The 20,278-nt window shown below is 38.2% G+C and overlaps 1 protein-coding gene and 1 non-coding gene across 2 annotated transcripts in view; both read right to left on the bottom strand.

Annotated features, from left to right (window-relative positions):
• The window catches only part of PDZRN4 (PDZ domain containing ring finger 4), a 432,600-nt gene that overhangs the window by 159,332 nt on the left and 252,990 nt on the right, over positions 1-20,278 (bottom strand).
• Positions 19,440-19,512, bottom strand: TRNAQ-CUG. Its single transcript has one exon. It is a non-coding gene; the product is annotated as a tRNA-Gln (tRNA).

The raw sequence follows: 20,278 nt of genomic DNA, 5'->3' as shown, positions 1-20,278 counted from the left end.
TATGTTAGATGCTTTTTAAAGTTTAATATTCTTTGAGTCTCTATACCACTTCCCATCAAGTGTTCTTATTCAAGAGATCACATACTCAAAGCAAATGTTGACTATTTTTTGAAGAATTCTATACTGCCAAGTTGAGATAAAATTAATGACTCTCAGATGTTAAAATTCTGTCCTTTGAAAAGTCAAATCAAGGAATTAGAATGCAATAAGGCAAGGATGACCCACTGCACTGTTCTTGCCTGGAGAATCCCAGGGATGGGGGAGCCTGGTGGGCTTCCGTCTTTGGGGTCGCACAGAGTCGGACACGACTGAAACGACTTAGCAGCAGCAGCAGTAGCAGCAAGGCAAGGATGGTTCACTCATCTATGAATGAAAATGTTTTTTTCCTCTACTGATAAAGGTCTTAATTATGCAAAAGGTTTTGAAAGCTAAGTAGGAAACAATTATTGAAGCTATGGTTGCTTACTGGACCTTTCTCATAATATTTTGTAGTTGGTTTGTAAAGAAAATTGAAACAATCACAGCCTTAAAAAATATTTTCTTCATCATAGAAAAGTAAAGAATGAACAATGAAGTAAGAAATTTCAAATTAGAGTTATTCTTTCAGCAACTTTTCTTGACTGTTTTCTTTTTCATTTCTAAGTCTGTTATTTAATTTCTTTCTCAGGAAGCAAGTGTAGCTTCTTCCTTCACTTATCAAATAATGCCCTTGACTCTGGTACCTTGGAACAGTCTATCTTTTGCTCCTTACAGGTTCTTCCTCCAAAATTGAAAGGCAATTTATAGAAAAGGAGAACTATGATTCTAAATTTCTCTAAATTTCAATAGAGCATGAGTGTTAGATTTTTCCAATGACTGAGCTGTGAAATCTCATATTAGAGTATAAGTTTGAAGCAGATAGTAACAAGTGTGTTAATCCAAACAATGTTTTAACAAGGCAAATAGATTAGATATTATCTGTCTTGGACAGTAATAATATGGTATATTATGGGTTAAAATAAGCAGACAATAGATGTTTAATAATACATGATAATATATAATTTAATAATAATATATAATAATAATAATAATTTAACTTCTCAAACATTCTTAAAAGAGATTCATCAAAGTATAAACAAATATGTTGGGCATATATTTCAAGATATAGTTATTTGTTTTAATTGCCTTTAAAGTGTGTTAGTTTACTCCCCTCAAATACAGTGATATTCAAAATAAGAGACATTTTCATCAAGATCTGGGCTGATATATCAGAGGGCTAAGTGAGAAGTAACTGAACAGAAGGAATCCAGCATTTATCTTGCTTTTCCTATATAAACCATGTGAGTGTGTGTTAGTTGCTCAGTCGTGTCCAGCTCTTTGTGACTCCATGGACTATCGCCAGCCAGTATTCTCTGTCCATGGAATTCTCCAGGCTAGAATACTGAAGTGGGTTGCCGTTCCCTTCTCCAGAGGATTGTCTGGACCCAGGGGTGGAACCTGGGCCTCCTCCTTTGCAGGTAGATTCTTTACCATCTGGGCCACCAAACTGTACTTCTAGACTAAATAGTACATGAAAGAAATAATTTTCTTTATAGAATTATGCCAATGAATGCCAAGGAATGATAGAGCATGCACACGCCATGCAGCCCTTAATTATTTAATGGACCTAGTACTAAGAATTAATGGCTGCTGACAGGACACACTCATGCACACACACAGGAAATAACCAGATATTGTATACCTGACAGAAGAAAATGACACCTTTCCAAAAGCAAGTTTTTCCCAAAGTGAGAGAATTCCATGGAATGTGGAAGACCAAGAAGTATGTTAAATTATGCCACAGGGATGCAGTCAGCCAAATTCAGATTGTGGGTAACAATGTAAATACATATTTCAGTTTCTGAGAGAGAGAGGCAGGGAGGAAGAGTAGGGAGATATGATGGCTAGGAAATCTATAAAGACACTTTATAAACCAACATTGCTAAACTATATTTTGTATATGCAAATAATTTGGGTGATAAAATGATAAATAGAGGTAAGAAAAGGATTACCAACAAAAGTCAAGAGGGTGGTTACTCTTTAGGGGGAGAAAGGGGACTGTGTTTAAGAGGGGACATCAGAAAGTCTCAGCATGGCTAACAAAGTTCTAATTCCTAATCTGGGTAGTAGTTTTACTAGGTGGTTGCATTATAATTTATTTAGTAGAACTTTGTTTTATGTGCTTCCTGTATTTTTGTTACATTCACAAGAAGACATTTTAAAAATGACTTATCAAAGAGGCTGCACCTATGTCCCATCCCTACTGGTCAATGCAGTAGACAGTTGCAGTCCCAAATAAGAGAGAGAGGGACAGTCCAAATGTGACTATTTTGAGTCACCATGTCCTTGAGTCTATGGCAGCTGCCATCAGTTGCAGATGACAGTTTCTCTATTACCTTTGTAAAGACTGGTGTTGTTTCTCCTATGCAGGTGTGGATGTACAGTAGGTAAGTCCACTCTCAAACCCTCTATCGTTGCCACAGTCATGTGTGGATCTTCTAATTCTGCTATCTGTCTTGATACCTAGTGTACAAATTTCCTTCTTAGTCTCTATCTTGCGTTTATTTTAGGGATATAGTTGGGCACTTTTGAGTAGACGTTTACCTGCATAACATTTTCTAAAGTTTAATATCTTATATTCAATCATAAAGACAAAGAATCTGAGGCTCAGGGAGACAGGAACTTGCTCAAGGTCAAACAGAGTAAAGAGATCTGAACTCAGTTCTCCAATTACAAATTCTGTGGTTGAACTTGATACCTAATTTGCTGAGCTCTCTGTCTTGTAGAGGAAGCTAGAGCTACATCAATATGCCTTCATATGATCCTGATGACAGGAAATGAAGGTTAGCCCTTGAAAGTGCTGAAATAAGGTGGAAGGGAGAGAGAGAAAAGGAGAGAGAATGAATACATCTTTAAAAGATAGATACAGCTTGAAATAATGAAAGTGAATTGAAGTTGAAAAATATAAAATTTATCAAACTGAAAATTTTTTAATATGTCATGGCTAAGTACTTTCAATTAGCTAAAACTCTTCCACAACCAGTCATTGGGTGTGTTCCCTGAGTGCACAGGAAAAAGGGCAACTCATCTTGGGATTTCCCTGGCTTTTAGCTCGAGGTTCCCTATCTTAGAAGGACTATAGTCCTTAGCAAATTGGTCTCTGGAGTGCACATCTCTTTCTTTTCAGGCTCCAGCAAAGCTGAACAGCTATATGTAAGGTATATATATCTTCCTACCATTGCCTCAGACTTTACCTCATACTGCTTATTCTTCAGAAACACAAATCAAGCTATTGTGGTTCAGTTTAAACACTCTCCTCCCTGGACTCTTGGAGTTGAAGTAGTGATCTCTTCAACTTGCAAAATCTCAGTGAATCTTATCCATATTCATCTCAAGACACACGACACTTCCTTACATGATTTCTGTATACATGCCTTACCACTCCTACTGGACTATGAGATACGGGAGGGGAGCAGCAACAGAAGACCTGGCAACCTGAGATGAGTTTGATGTTTATAATTAATTGATCTTTGACTTCCTCAAAATATCAAGAGTAGCCTGGGTGTCTTTCACACTGCAGGTCTGCAATAGAGGCAGAGTGAATAAATGGCTGTGATTGGGATATAGGAAGAGACCTGATTCTGGCAAAGTGACATACACTTGTGTTTCTGTCTCTATACCTAATTGCCAGGTAACATTTTTCCCCATTAGGGCTTATTCAAGGAGAGTAAGTCAAAGGATTGAAGAATCATAAGCATAAGATAGATATAATCTGGTTTAATTCTATAAACACAAATTCGAGAATCCATGAAACGAATTTTTCTGTGCCAGGTACACAAAAAGTAAAGTATGACCACATGTGTTTTATCAGTTACCTCATATATATATTGGAGAGGGGAAAGGCCACCCACTCCAATATTCTGGCCTGGAGAATTCCATGGACTGTATAGTCCATGATGCCTGAAAGAGTTGGACACAACTGAGCAACTTTCACTTTCACTTCATGTATATATATATACACATACTATGTATGCATTTCAAGTTATACTCTATTTCACATACTATTTACATATTCATTTATTTATCTCCCAAGTATTTATTGGGTACTTATCTTACATCTGATGGTATAAGAATGCCAGCTGTTTAAAATCACATATCATCTCATTTGATGTTTACAATTTTATATATACACACACACTATGTATGCATTCCAAGTTATACTCTGTTTCACAAATTATTTACATATTCATTTATTTATCCCCCAAGTATTTATTGGGTACTTATCTTACATCTGGTGGTATAAGAATGCCAGCTGTTTAAAATCATACATCATCTCATTTGATGTTTATAATTTTTCTGAAGTAAGTATTTCAGATATTGTCCCTTATTTATTAAGAAAGAAATTATTAGATGTTGAAATTCCTAAAGCTGGGAAACCTAGAGCCTTTGTCTTTTGGCTCTGAACCAGTGTTTTTTTTTTCCATAACACCATACAATATGAACTAATATCATGAATTTACAAAAATGCTCTGTTAAGAGAGCATACATGACATCCATTTTCTTAGTTACAGTCTTACAGTTGTTACAAGGAACAACATGTAACCAAACACACTCTTCACAATTTATTCACTAGCTGACCATCTTCATTTTGCATCTATTGGTTTGGACAAAAAGTTCATTTGGGTTTTCCTGTAATAGCATATGGATAAACCCAAATGAACTTTTTGGCCAACCCAATTCAATCATTGCTTGTGGAACTAACAGTGCTTCACCAGTTTATGAACTCCTCCAAGAATTGGCAAGTTATTAGACTAGACTCCAATGGAAAGGAAGGGTGTGGGATTCCAAGGAATGGTTCCATTTGAACTTTGTTACTGTCAACCTGTGTCACTTGATGCAACTTGCATACTCAAATAATACTTAACCTGCAGACTGATTGTGAGGATGGAATGGGATAAAATACATGAGGAGGGATTCATAAACTGTGAAGTAGTTGGTCTATGTTAGGGCAATGGTGGTTCTATATGAGTCTGTCCTGGGTCAAGACCCAGCTTCCCTAATTTCTATCTATGTGATGTTGGCAAGTTATCATTTTTTAACCTTCTCTGATTCTTCCATTTTCATCTCTAAAGCAAGGATAATAATAGCATCTACCAAACAATTATTTCAAGGGTTAAGGTTATTGTGATGATAATATATGTCTAGTGTATCTGACACCTAGGATGTAGCCCCATCCCTATTGGTTACTGGTAATCAAGTAGTATAGTTATGAAAATAATTATCTGTTTCCAATTTTCAGGTTATCTGTTTAGTTCTAACTTTTCTGTCATAATAAATCTCTATTACATTATTTCAAACTTATTTCGCAGAAACATTATAGTCATACTTCTGTCCACTTGTTGCTATTGTACAGTTACAAACTGGTCATTCAACAACTTCTGAATATTTGCTTTTCAGCTTCTTGTGTAACAGTGGTAAAGAATCTGCCTGGCAGTGCAGGAGACAAGAGACTAAGGTCCCATTCTTGGGTCAGGAAGATGCCCTGGAGAAGGGCACAGCAACCCACTCAACTATTCTTGCCTACAGAATTCCATGGACAGAGGAGCCTGGAGGGCTATAGCCCATAAGGTTGCCAAGAGTCAAGACATGACTGAAGCAACTTAGCACATAGCACAAAGATTTATTTTTCTGTGTAAAGAATGTAACAAAATACATTTAGAGTAATAACCCTGATATTGTATTTATTTCTCTTAATGCATAATGTGTAAGTAATGTTGATATAAGTGTACAAGAAATGGATAACATCTGAAGCAAGATTCATACAACTGTGAAATAGGTAGTTCTTTGAGGAATTTAACAGCTACTAATCTAGCCCAGTGTAATATTGGCTTTCTTGGTTTGATCATCTATAGACCAATTGACTATGTACACTCCAGGGTATCATATCTTGATAATGTCACACTGTCTAACAACTTCATATACAGTATGTAGGGTTTCCCAGAATACTACCTTCACCATTTCTTAGTTCTACAAAAGTAACCAAGTAAATGGCCAGCATATTCTTTTATTTTTCAGTATTTTTTAAACACTATGATGAATAAAAGAATGCTGATAATTCTTAAACATTTTTGAAAACAAGACAATACTTATTTAGCATTTTTTTGTATACTAGTCGTCCTTCTGAACAATATGTTATTAATTTGTTTTAATCCTCATATCAACTCTCATAGGTGAGTACTATGACTATCTCCTCTTGACATGGGTATAAAATGGGTCATATTAGTAGTAAATGGAGGAGCTAGGACTCAAATCCAAATAGTGTGGGTCCACTGTTTAATCAGTATTTTATACTGCCTGTCACTCAGAGATAGTCATCATTATGCAAATTCCTAGATGGCTAGAAGAAGTCATCCTGGTGATGCTTGTAACATATTGAGCTGTAAGAATTTCCCCAAGGACCAGAAGTATAGTCTAAAATTAACTCCAAAGTTCCAAGTTTTATACTTAAGCATGGATGCATAAAATAGATTGAATACATCTAAGCAATTTCATAACCTTACTCCACTCCACTGTTGATGGGGGATTGCTATACTAAACATGTACCAACAGAGAATACTTTTTTTCTTAATATGTATTATAGTAGGAAATATATGTATTGATAGTAGTGCAGTCATATCTCTATGTTTGGAAATAATCATCAACAGTTACTTCAAAAAATAAATAGGGTTGCAAAGAGTCAAACATGACTGAAGCAACTTAGCACACACACATATAAGCTTGTTTTCTGTGTCTGTGGATCTACTTCTGTTTCGTATGTAAGGTAATTTGTATCATCTTTTTTTTTTTAGTTCCACATATAAGCAATTGTCATTGTTGTTGTTCAGTCACTCAGTTGTGTTTAACTCTGTGACCCCGTGGACTGCAGCACACTAGGCTTCCCTGTTCTTCATCATCTCCCAGAGTTTGCTCAAACTCATGTCCATTAACTCTATGATGTCATCCAAAAATCTTGTCCTCTGTCATCCCCTTCTCCTCCTGCTTTCAATCTTTCCTAGCATCAGGGTCTTTTCCAATGAGTCACCACTCTGCATTAAGTGGCCAAATTATTGGACCTTCAGCTTCAGCATCAGTCCTTCCAGTGAATATTCAGGATTGGTTTCATTTAGGATTGACTGGTTTTATCTCCTTGCACTCCAAGGGACTCTCAAGAGTCTTCTCCAATACCACAGTTCAAAAATATCAATCCTTTGGTGCTTAGCCTTCTTTATGATCCAGCTCTCTCATCCATACATGACTACTGGGAAAACCATAGCTTTGACTATATGAACCTTTGTGGGTTAAGTCATGTTTCTGCTTTTTAATACTCTGTCTAGGCTGGTCATAGCTTTACTGCCAAGAAGCAAGCATCTTTTCATTTCATGGCTGCAGTCACCATCCACAGTGATTCTGGAGCCCAAGAAAATAAAAGTATTTCCATTGTGTACTCATGTTTTGCCTTAAAGTGATGGGACCGGATGCCATGATTTTTATTTTTTGAATATTGAATTTTAAGCCAGTTTTTTCACTATCTTCTTTTATCTTCAAGAGGCTCTTTAATTCCTCTTTGCTTTCTGCCTTAAGGGTGGTATAATCTGCATATCTGAGGTTATTGATATTTCTCCCCAGAATCTTGATTCCAGTTTGGGATTCATCCAGCCTGACATCTCACATGATGTATTCTGCATAAAAGTTAAATAAGCAGGGTGACAATATACAGCGTTGACGTACTCCTCTCCCAATTTGGAACCAGTCTGTTCTTCCGTGTCTGGTTCTAACTGCTGTTTCCTGACCCTTGTACAGGTTTCTCAGGAGGCAGGTAAGGTGGTCTGGTATTCCCATCTCTTTAAGAATTTTCGACAGTTTGTTGTGACCCACACAGTCAAAGGCTTTATAATTTTCAATGAAGCAGAAGTAGATATTTTTCTGGAGTTCTCTTGCTTTTTGTATGATCCAACGGATGTTGACAATTTGATCTCTGATTCCTCTGCCTTTTCTATATTCAGCTTCTACATCTGGAAGTTCCCAGTTCACGTAGAAGACTAGATTGAACACTAGACTAGACTAGATTGAAGACTAGATTGAAGGATTTTGAGCTTTTCCTTGCTAGCATGTGAAATGAGTGCAATTGTGCAGTCGTTTGAACATTATTTGGTATTGCCCTTCTTTGGGATTGGAATAAAAACTGACCTTTTCCAGTCCTGTGGCCACTGCTGAGTTTTCCAAATTTGCTAGCATATTGAGTAGAGCACTTTCACAGCATCATCTTTTAGGATTTGAAGTAGCTCAGCTGGAATTTCCTCATCTCCAATAGCTTTATTCATAGTAATGTTTCCTAGGGCCCACTTGACTTCACACTCCAGGATGTCTGGCTCTAGGTGAGTGATCACACCATCGTGATTATCTGGGTCGTGAAGATCTTTTCTGTACAGTTCTTCTGTGTATTCTTGCCACCTCTTCTTAATATCTTCTGCTTCTGTTAGGTGCATATTATTTCTGTCCTTTATTGTACCCATCTTTGCATGAAATGTTCCCTTGGTATTTCTAATTTTCTTGAAGAGATCTCTAGTCTTTCCTATTCTACTGTTTTCCTCTATTTCTTTGCATTGACCACTGAGGAAGGCTCTCATCTCTCCTTGCTATTCTTTGGAACTTGGGATTTAGATGTGTATACTTTCCTATGGTTTTCACTTCCCTCTTCGCTCAGCTATTTGTAAGGCCTTTCAGACAACCATTTTGCCTGTTTGCATTTCTTTCCCCTATGATATTTTTGTTTCTTTGATGAAGGACTTCACTTATATGATAATTTCTAGGTCCATGCATGTTGCTGTAAATGGTATTATTTCATTAATTTTTATGGCTGAGTAATATTCCATTGTGTGTGTGCATATATAATATATATATGACATCTTCTTTCCATTCATCTGTCGACTGACATTTAGGTTGCTTCCATGTCCTGGATTTTGTAAACAGTACTTCTATGAACATTGGAGTGCATGTCTCTTTTTAATTATGATTTTCTCTGGATATGTACCCAGGAGTGAGATTGCAGGATCATATGGTAACTCTACTTTTAGTTTTTTTTGAAAAGTTCCCATACTGTTCTCCATAGTAGCTACCCCAACTTACATTCCCACCAACAGTGTTGGAGAGTTCCCTTCTCTCTAAACCCTCTCCAGCATTTATTATTTGTAGACTTTCTGATGACGGACATTCTGATTAGTGTGAGATGATACCTCACTATAGTTTTGATTTGCATTTCTCTGATAATTAGTGATGTTAAGGATCTTTTCATATGTCTTATGGCCATCTGTATGTCTTTATTGGAAAAATGTATAAGATCTTCTGCCCATTTTTTAATTTTTTTAAAAAATTGAGCTCTCATCAATTCCCTGGTCCCTAACCTACAGATCAGATGGGTTCCCTGATAACTCAGTTGTTAAAAAGTCCACCTGCAATGCAGGAGACCCTGTTTCAATTACTTGGTTGGTAGGATCCAATGGAGAAGGGATAGGCTACCCACTCCAGTATTGTTGGGCTTCCCTTGTGCCTCAATAGAATCCACTTGCAATGTGGGAGACCTGGGTTGGGAAGATCCCTTGGAGAAGGGAAAGGCTATCCACTCCAGTATTTTGGCCTGGAGAATTCCAGGGACTGTATAGTCCATGGGGTCGCAAAGAGTCCAACAGGATTGAGTGACTTTCACTTTCACCATCAACCTACAGATCAGATGGGCTTCCCATGTGGCACAGTGGTAAAGAATCTGTCTGCCAATGCAGGAGTTGCAGGAGTTTCAGATTCAATCCCTGCTTTGGGAAGATGCCCTAGAGGAGGAAATGGCAACCCACTCCAGTATTCTTGCCTGGAGAATCCCATGGACAGTGGAGTCTGGTTGGCTACAGTCCATGGGGTAGCAAAAGAATCGACAGGATTGAGCAACTAAGCTTGCATCCTGGCAACCTACATATCTTTCTCTCTCCTCTTTTTACCTCCCCCTATCCGATAAGCACACACATACACAATAGACAATATAGAACAGAATATTCCTGCTCTAGGGGCAGAGAATACAATTCTGTCAATACCACTCTTTATGTCTTTTTGCTATCTATCTCTTTTTTGACTTGCATCTAGACTCTACTTTTCTATCTAGTACTGTGATATATGATCACTCCTCTCTCATCTTTGGATTCTGTCACCTCTTCAATCATTATAATAATATTCAAGATATACAAAGGTCCTGGATCTCATGGAACAAACCTTATAGTAATAAGAAGCAATAAATAAATTAATCAGATAAGCATCCTATAAAATATCAAAGCAAGTAAAGGGATTAACACAGAGTGGTGTGATGGTGAATAACTGGGTTCTTTTTCTTATATACTCTGTGTTATGTTGCTCAGTCATGTTTGACTCCATGACCCCACAGACTGTAGCCCACAGGCATCTCTGTCCATGAGATTTCCCAGGAAATCCAGGGATTTCCAAGAATACTGGAGTGGTTGCCATTTCCTTCTCCAGGGGATCTCCTCAACCCAGGGATCCAACTTATATCTCACACCTTGGCAGGCAGATTCTTTACCATTAGAGCCATCTGGGAAGCCTTGGATACTCTAGAGTCTGGGATATCTCTTTTATTCCCTGCCTGCTTATATACTTGCATACAGATAATCATGTAAGGCCTTCTCAGGTGGCACTAGTGGTAAAGAACCCACCTGTTGATGCAGCAGACACAAGAGACATGAGGTGGATGTAGGTCGGGAAGATCCCCTAGAGTAGGAAATAGCAACTTGCTCCAGTATTCTTACCTGGAAAATTCCATGGACACAGGAGCCTGGCAGGCTATAGGCCCTGGGGTTACAAAGAGTCAGACACGATTGAACACACAGTCTGTAGTCCAGTCCAATCAAGTTAATATAAATAAGAAGAATAAAGCAGGTAAGGGGATAGCAAGTAAAGAGGCTGTTTTAATAGAGTTTCCAGGGTGTGAAATCATTGAGTCTTTGTTACTAATTTTAAAAAGTAACTAACATTTCCAAAGCACCTACTATACCAAATGTGCTTTAAGTCTCATACAAATTTTATGAGATGTACGTGGTTATTTTTTAACATAAAAACCTCAGGCTCGAATATTATGTGATTTGATCAAAGTCACACAGCTGGTAAGTGGCAAAGCTGAGATTTAAATCCAGATGGTCTTAACTCTAAGACTCTGCCTTTTACAATAAGATATATTACTTCCCTCAGGAAGTAAGGCAATAGAACCCACTTCATATAGCGCAGCATCTTTGATGAATGTGCTATGAATGAAGGGTTGTTGGAGGGTTGGGCTTCAATCAGAGCATTGCCTCCTTTCACAATTCATTGGACATGTCCTACCTATAGGCTATACTGACTACACTGATGAGCAAATTCTTACTAGACTTGTGACAAGGCTGGGTTTTAGCTTCTGAAATTAGATATGTGGTTAAACATGAAGAATTCACCAACCCCTAGTGGGACAGTGAGTGACCCAAATTTTAGATATTGGTACCAGGCAAAGGGAATTAAGTGACTGTTTATTGGATTCTTTGTTAATAAGATGATTTTCCATCATGCGCCATATCCATCTACTCTTCTGAAAGATATGATTCTTCTTTGATGTTCAGTATCTCTAGATATCAAGTTCAACCAATCTGGAGTTTAGTTGCTTCACATTTAAAATCTATTTCAAATAGTAAAAAGATTATTGAGGTTATAAAGCCAGTGGAATCAAAGGAGTGTTAATGAAGGTTATACCTTGGAAATTGTGGTTTTGCACTGGGATTCTTAAAAATTGTTTTTGTTCTTAATCCAGCTACATGTGAGCCTCCGTCTAGGCTGAAGCAGACCTAGAAGTCTAGTGATTAAATCCATTGGGAATGGACCACAGGTATTCACCAACTGCCTGCAAGCAAAACTCACCAGTATGGTGCAGTCACAGGTGAATACAACCTAGATCCCAGAGGCATTACAGCCTGGATCCCAGATTCATTACTTGAATAAAAACATTCAGATAAGCTTACAGACCCATATGAAACTCTGTTTGAAGGAGAGATGCAGCTTTACTTCATTAAACTGCTAAAGATTTGAAAACTGTTTGCTCCAAATAGCTTAGCATGACTAGGACTCAAAGACAACACTTCTGAGTTTATGTATTTAAACAAATGCAGTTAGCATGAAAAAGCTCAACTTATCCTGACACTACAAGTCATGATGGCTTCTAATGACCTCTTAAGCAATTTTGTATAAAGAAATAGAACATAACCTAGAATAATTGAATGACTATTCAGAAATATCAATATAAAAGTTGTCAAGTTTTCAAATAGATCATCAATACTTGTCAGGTCATTTGCTTAACCATAAAGATAAGGTGCATATATATATATATATATATATTTTTTTTTTTTTTGAAAGAAGAGAGAATAAATCCAAAATAAGGACAGTTTTATATAAGCAGACTAAATACATGCACAGTATGTTTATAGAGCACTAATTATTCCTTGGAGCAAAACATTGCCCATTTTAAAAATACTGATGTTCAGAGTGGCTTTGCATCTTAACTACATTAAGACAGCAACTTTGTACCAAAGTTTGTATAAACTTTGTACCAAAACAAACAAAGCATAAGTAGGTTGAACTCATTCCTATCAAGTGATAAATTATTTTTGAATAAAAGAGAGAAGGGTCTGAAGGAAACCAGACACAGAATGGAATGGCTTTAGTGTGGAATAGAAATTTCTATAGCATTATGGAAACATAGAATAATGGAACAATATGGGCTTCAAAAGCAAAACATCATGGGTTTAAGGCTCAGCTCTACAAATTGAGCTGCAGTACCATGCTTAACTTTCTGAATCTCAGTTTCCATTTTGGAAGCAGAGTTAATGGCTTGTGCCTCATGACAAATGCATATTGATAGTATTACATGAAAAACATGTTTCTCATGTTCGGTTCAGTTCAGTTCAGTTCAGTCACTCAGTTGTGTCTGACTCTTTGTGACCCCATGAAACGCAGCACACCAGACTCACTGTCTATCACCAACTCCCGGAGTATCTCATGTAAGACCATCTATCCTATCCCAACTTCTAACAGTCTTTCTGCTTTCTGAATGACTTGGATGGGTTATAATGACTAACTTGTTCAAAATCTTAACAACTAAGAATGTTAATATCAACTTTTTAGCTACTGGAGTTAGACTGGAGTTATGGCAAATTAAAATGAAATCTTATGATTTGGGGAGAGACTCAGTGTTGTGAAACTGATATTAGAAGTTAGGCAACTATTTCATGGCAATACATCTCTTAAGAATATAGTACCATGTACAAGACGGGCAGGTCATGGTGGAGAGATCTGACAGAATGTGGTCCACTGGAGAAGGGAATGGCAAATCACTTCAGTATTCTTGCCTTGAGAACCCCATTAACAGTATGAAAAGGCAAAATGATAGGACACTGAAAGAGGAACTTCCCAGGTCAGTAGGTGCCCAATATGCTAATGGAGATCAGTGGAGAAATAACTCCAGAAAGAATGAAGGGATGGAGCCAAAGCAAAAACAATACCCAGCTGTGGATGTGACCTGTGATAGAAGCAAGGTCCGATGCTGTAAAGAGCAATATTGCATAGGAACCTGAAATGTCAGGTAGATGAATCAAGGCAAATTGGAAGTGGTCAAACAAGAGATGGCAAGACTGAATGTCGACATTCTAGGAATCAGCAAACTGAAATAAACTGGAATGGGTGAATTTAACTCAGATGACCATTATATCTACTACTGCAGGCAGGAATCCCTCAGAAGAAATAGAGTAGCCATCATGGTCAACAAAAGAGTCCAAAATGCAGTACTTGGATGCAATCTCAAAAACGACAGAATGATCTCTGTTCGTTTCCAAGGCAAACCATTCAATATCACAGTAATCCAAGTCTACGCCCCAACCAGTAATGCTGAAGAAGCTGAAGTTGAACGGTTCTATGAAGACCTACAGGCCCTTTTAGAACTCACACCCAAAAAAGATGTCCTTTTCATGATAGGGGACTGGAATGCAAAAGTAGGAAGTCAAGAAACACCTGGAGTAACAGGCAAATTTGGCCTTGGAATATGGAATGAAGCAGGGCAAAGACTAATAGAGTTTTGCCAAGAAAATGCACTGGTCATAACAAACACCCTCTTCCAACAACACAAGAGAAGACTCTATACATGGACATCACCAGATGATCAACACCGAAATCAGATTGATTATATTCTTTGCAGCCAAAGATGGAGAAGCTCTATACAGTCAACAAAAACAAGACCAGGAGCTGACTGTGGCTCAGATCGTGAACTCTTTATTACCAAATACAGACTTAAATTGAAGAAAGTAGGGAAAACCACTAGACCATTCAGGTATGACCTATAATGACCTATAATCAAATCCCTTATGATTATACAGTGGAAGTGAGAAATAGATTTAAGGGCCTAGATCTGATGGATAGAGTGCCTGATGAACTATGGAATGAGGTTGGTGACATTGTACAGGAGACAGGGATCAAGACCATCCCCATGGAAAAGAAATACAAAAAAGCAAAATGGCTGTATGGGGAGGGCTTACAAATAGCTGTGAAAAGAACAGAAGCAAAAAGCAAATGAGAAAAGGAAAGATATAAGCATCTGAATGCAGACTTCCAAAGAATAGCAAGAAGAGATAAAAAAGCCTTCTTCAGCAATCAATGCAAAGAAATAGAGGAAAACAACAGAATGGGAAAGAATAGAGATCTCTTCAAGAAAATTAGAGATACCAAGGGAACATTCCCTGCAAAGATGGGCTCGATAAAGGACAGAAATGGTATGGACCTAACAGAAGTAAAAGATATCAAGAAGAGGTGGGAAGAATACACAGAAGAACTATACAAAAAAGATCTTCACAACCCAGATAATCACGATGGTGTGACCACTGACCTAGAGCCAGACATCCTGGAATGTGAAGTCAAGTGGGCCTTAGAAAGCACCACTACGAACAAAGCTAGTGGAGGTGATGGAATTCCAGTTGAGCTATTTCAAATCCTGAAAGATGATGCTGTGAAAGTGCTGCACTCAATATGCCAGCAAATTTGGAAAACTCAGCAGTGGCCACAGGACTGGAAAAGGTCAGTTTTCATTCCAATCCCAAAGAAAGGCAATGCCAAAGAATGCTCAAACTACTGCACAATTGCACTCATCTCACACGCTAGTAAGGTAATGCTCAAAATTCTCCAAGCCAGGCTTCAGCAATACGTGAACTGTGAACTTCCTGATGTTCAAGCTGGTTTTAGAAAAGGCAGAGGAACCAGAGATCAAATTGCGAACATCTGCTGGATCATGGAAAAAGCAAGAGAGTTCCAGAAAAACATCTATTTCTGCTTTATTGACTATGCCAAAGCTTTTGACTGTGTGGATCACAATAAACTGTGGAAAATTCTTCAAGAGATGGGAATACCAGACCACCTGACCTGCCTCTTGAGAAATCTGTATGCAGGTCAGGAAGCAACAGTTAGAACTGGACATGGAAAAATAGACTGGTTCCAAATAGGAAAAGGAGTACATCAAGGCTGTATATTATCACCCTGCTTATTTAACTTATATGCAGAGTACATCATAAGAAACGCTGGACTGGAAGAAACACAAGCTGGAATCAAGATTGCTGGGAGAAATATCAATAACCTCTCAGATATGCAGATGACACCACCCTTATGGCAGAAAGTGAAGAGGAACTCAAAAGCCTCTTGATGAAAGTGAAAGTGGAGAGTGAAAAAGTTGGCTTAAAGCTCAACATTCAGAAAAGAAAGACCATGGCATCCGGTTCATCACTTCATGGGAAATAGATGGAGAAACAGTGGAAACAGTGTCAGACTTTATTTTTTGGGCTCCAAAATCACTGCAGATGGTGACTGCAGCCATGAAATTAAAAGACCCTTACTCCTTGGAAGGAAAGTTATGACCAACCTAGATAGCATATTCAAAAGCAGAGACATTCCTTTGCCAACAAAGGTCCGTCTAGTCAAGGCTATAGTTTTTCCTGTGGTCATGTATGGATGTGAGAGTTGGACTGTGAAGAAAGCTGGGCGCCAAAGAACTGAAGCTTTTGGACTGTGGTGTTGGAGAAGACTCTTGAGGGTCCTTTGGACTACAAGGAGATCCAACTAGTCCATTCTGAAGGAGATCAGCCCTGGGATTTCTTTGGAGGGAATAATGCTGAAGCTGAAACTCCAGTACTTTGGCCACCTCATGTGAAGAGTTGACTCATTGGAAAAGACTCTGATGCTGGGAGGGATTGGGGGCTGGAGGAGAAGGGGATGACAGAGGATGAGATGGCTGGATGGCATCACTGACTTGATGGACGTGAGTCTGAGTGAACTCTGGGAGTTGGTGATGGACAGGGAGGCCTGGCGTGCTGATTCATGGGGTCGGGAAGAGTTGGACACTACTGAGCGACTGAACTGAACTGAACTAACTGAACCATGTACAAAAGATCAGAGGTATAGGATTATATAAATTCAGATAAATTTTGGGAACATTTTGTAGTATAAAGAAGCTTAAAGATTTATCTAATTTAAATTATTGCCACGGAGTGCCAAAAAGAAACAAACAAAAAATCGGAGTTGATTCTATGCTAAGTTTTAATGAACAAAGAGGAGTTGTTCGACAAATGAAATCAGAAATACTTTAGGATAACCAGATCAGTTCAGTTCAGTTCAGTTCAGTTGCTCAGTCATGTCTGACTCTTTGCAGTCCCATGAATTGCATCATACCAGGCCTCCCTGTCCATCACCAACTCCCAGAGTTCACTCAGACTCACGTCCATCAAGTCGGTGATGCCATCCAGCCATCTCATCCTCTGTCGTCCCCTTCTCCTCTTGCCCCCAATCCCTCCCAGCATCAGAGTCTTTTCCAATGAGTCAACTCTTTGCATGAGGTGGCCAAAGTACTGGAGTTTCAGCTTTAGCATCATTCCTTCCAAAGAACACCCAGAATAGGCATTCATAAAAAGAAGGGAGCTATGGCAGAGAGGAGCTTAGCTACTCATGACTTGAATAAATGTCATATTGACAAAAGAAGTTCCCATTGTGCATGTACTATGTAAGCACATATGCACAGAGAATGAGATGCATATGTAGATTTTGTGTGCAAGTATATGTTCATAAATCTCTGGACACTAGTCATGATTTCCAATGGAGTTTATTACTAGAAATTTATTACAATAATGATAACCAACAGAGGTTCATGAACATGCCAGACAATCTGCTAGGTGTCTGTGACACATAGCTCCTTTGACTGGGAATTTATTTCATAATTTTTGATGTGTAATGGCAGATACATAATATTCTCTTCTAATATTAATTAATAAAATAAAAATTAATTGTATTTGTGTTTATTTTTCTTTTTCTGCTTCAACAATAAATCCGTTTAACTATTTCCATTAGTGTAAATAGTATAAATAGGTGTAAATGGTGTACACATCAGTGAGAATAAAATTACAAATAAAAGCAAAATGGATAACTTTGTCAGCCTCAAGAAAGACCAAGATAATGAGCCAAGAGATTCTAATTAAAAACCATCAGTTAAATTCATTTGTTCATTCAACAAGTATTTATTGATACACACGGATACACTGCTAACCTTAAATAATTAAATAAATAAATCATTAAAACAGAACTATCAGTAGAGATATAGTATACTAGTCACAGTGGGGTATTAGCTTGATGAGAGATCTATTTTATATATCATTTACTTATAAGTATATAATGCATGTATTTGGACTTCAATGTTGGTAATATTTTTACTGTTTCTCAGAAAAACTTCATAAGATAGGATATATTTAGCCAGGAGAGATGGAGGAGCTGTAGAAAAATTTTCAGTGAAAAGAATAGTGAACATATGAATAAGAAAGCATAGGAACATTAAAGGAATGACATAATTTACCCTGCAGGGTAAATTGTGGAATCAATCCTCTGAGAAGAGATGAACTTGTCTATTGGGTGGTCTGTGTTTATTCTTTCTGTAGTGGGTAATGAAGAGCTACTGAAGATTTTTGTGTAAGGGAGTGACAATGTATAGGCCATTGTTCAATTTTTCAAGAGTTTTGACCTGGAAGAAACAAAGAGGAATCTAATAACAGTATTAATAATAAAAATTAATCTTTTACAATAGTGTATAAACAGTCATTAAAAGGGGGAATGGAAAAGAAGTGTATACTGAGCAAATGAGAGAAATGCTACAGAAATAGGAAGAAGCTGTTTTGCCAAGTAATTGGTAAGGGATATGAAGCGTAAGTATTACTCGCTCAGGCATGTCCGACTTTGAGAGCTCATGGACTGTAGCCTGCCAGGCTCCTCTGCCCATTGGATTTCCCAGGGAAGAATACTGGAGTGGGTAGCCATTCCCTTCTCTGGGGGATCTTCCCAACTCAGGGATTGAACCTGGGTCTCCTGCATTGCAAGCAGATTCTTTACTGTCTGAGTCACCATGGAAGCCCCCAAGGGATAGGAAGGAATCAACAATTAGAACATTTGTAAGACCGGCTGTCTGATTTCAAAGCTGTGTCATTAATAGAGATAAGGGTGCCAGGAAGAAGAGTTACTGTGGAAATAGATTGGAATTGGGTATGACTGTATCGAGATACTTCTTCAAATAAGATGTCCTCTATGGAGTTTAAATTTTAGTTAGAAAGGGCAAATATAATTATAAGGATGTGAAGGTCACTAAGATATATTTGACAACAGTGAATTGGGAAAATATCACAGAAAAAGATACAGAAAAATAGACTTCAGAACTGAACCTATAGAAAAGAAAGAGTCAAGAAAGTCAAGAATCCACCCAGTTTCAAAAATGAGGGGCTCGTTAGCAGGGTCAAGTATGGCTGAGGATTCCAGGTAGTGGTGTGGTGTGGAGGGTGGTAGGTTGGAATGTACCAGCCATTCTTGAGAGGCTGTGTAGGGGAAGACAGTGAGGTCTACAGAGAGTTGAATGAGGGATGGGGCAAGTGACCAAGTGTTGACAGTGGATGAAGACTATTCTTTCAAGAAGTGTGTAATAGAGAGAAGAGGAAGCTGAAATGACACTGTAGGAGATGACAGGATCAAGAAAGGATTTGTTCGTCTGCTCGTTTTAAAAGAGGAATGCATGGAAGAAAGAAGAGACTGAAGATGCTGCAGAGAGATGGAACAGGAAAGTAAAGGAAGTCAGAGTAAATAGGATGAGAGGCATGGTAAAATCAATTGGTATTGATTGGAGGGAGATTTTTTTCCTCAGGCAGAAGACAGAGATGAGTAAAGACTGGATGATTTAGAAGTGTGGGAAGGACAGAGAGTTGAATGGGCTCACAGCAGATGCCCCTGCATTACTTGAGCTTAACAAACGACCATGAATGGACTTGAACCTTCAATCTTCTGATCCAGAATCAGACGCCTTATCCATTAGGCCACACGGCCAATCAGTAACTTAAAGAATGCTACTTAACAAAATCAGGAGATGCTCCACAAATAGGAATAATTTTACCTACTTCAATGCTGAAGTAAACTTAAGTTTCCACAGGGACGACATGGAAATTGCCCTCTTGGAAGCGACAACTTGCTTTGCTTTTGTCATGGTAAAACTTACATCAAGCCTATGTAGAACTGTAGCTGAGGTTCCAAGCAACGATCTAAAATTGTGATGGATGTAGAGAAACACCAAATATTACCAAGAAGGAGTCCTCATGTGGTGGATGCATCTGACAGCTTGCAAGTTTGATTTAAAATTACAATTTGAACAGATATAAACTCTTATTTCTTGACATTCATTAACCACAAGTCATAAAAGTGCCATTAATTCTGTAGTAGTCACCAAAATGCTTTGTAATGATCTCACATTAATGCACCCGGCTCCTGTAAAACCCCCATGGCAGCAAAGGTTTACTCTGTAATACTAGTTGAATTTTCAGAAGCTTAAAATCCTTGCCAATGCACCTGCTTTCCAGAAGATCATTAGGTAGAAATCCCAAGGCAGCACAATCAACCTGGCTTCCGTTACCTCACCGTCTGCTAGAGAAGAAAATTAATGTTATTCCATGAATCACCCTCCCAAGATTGGCTAGTGTATAGTTACTGAGCCAGCTGTCTGAGGGGTGCTTAGGTCTGTTCTAAGCTGACCTGGTTCATTGTCTGTGTGGATCCCAAGTCCCAACATAGCATACTCACATACCAACTGCAGCCTGCA

The sequence above is a fragment of the Bos indicus x Bos taurus genome, chromosome 5 (assembly GCF_003369695.1).
Source record: "Bos indicus x Bos taurus breed Angus x Brahman F1 hybrid chromosome 5, Bos_hybrid_MaternalHap_v2.0, whole genome shotgun sequence".
NCBI classification, from domain to species: Eukaryota; Metazoa; Chordata; class Mammalia; order Artiodactyla; family Bovidae; genus Bos; species Bos indicus x Bos taurus.
Note: the sequence above shows the minus strand (reverse complement) of the source record. Positions and strands in the feature narration are given on the sequence as shown.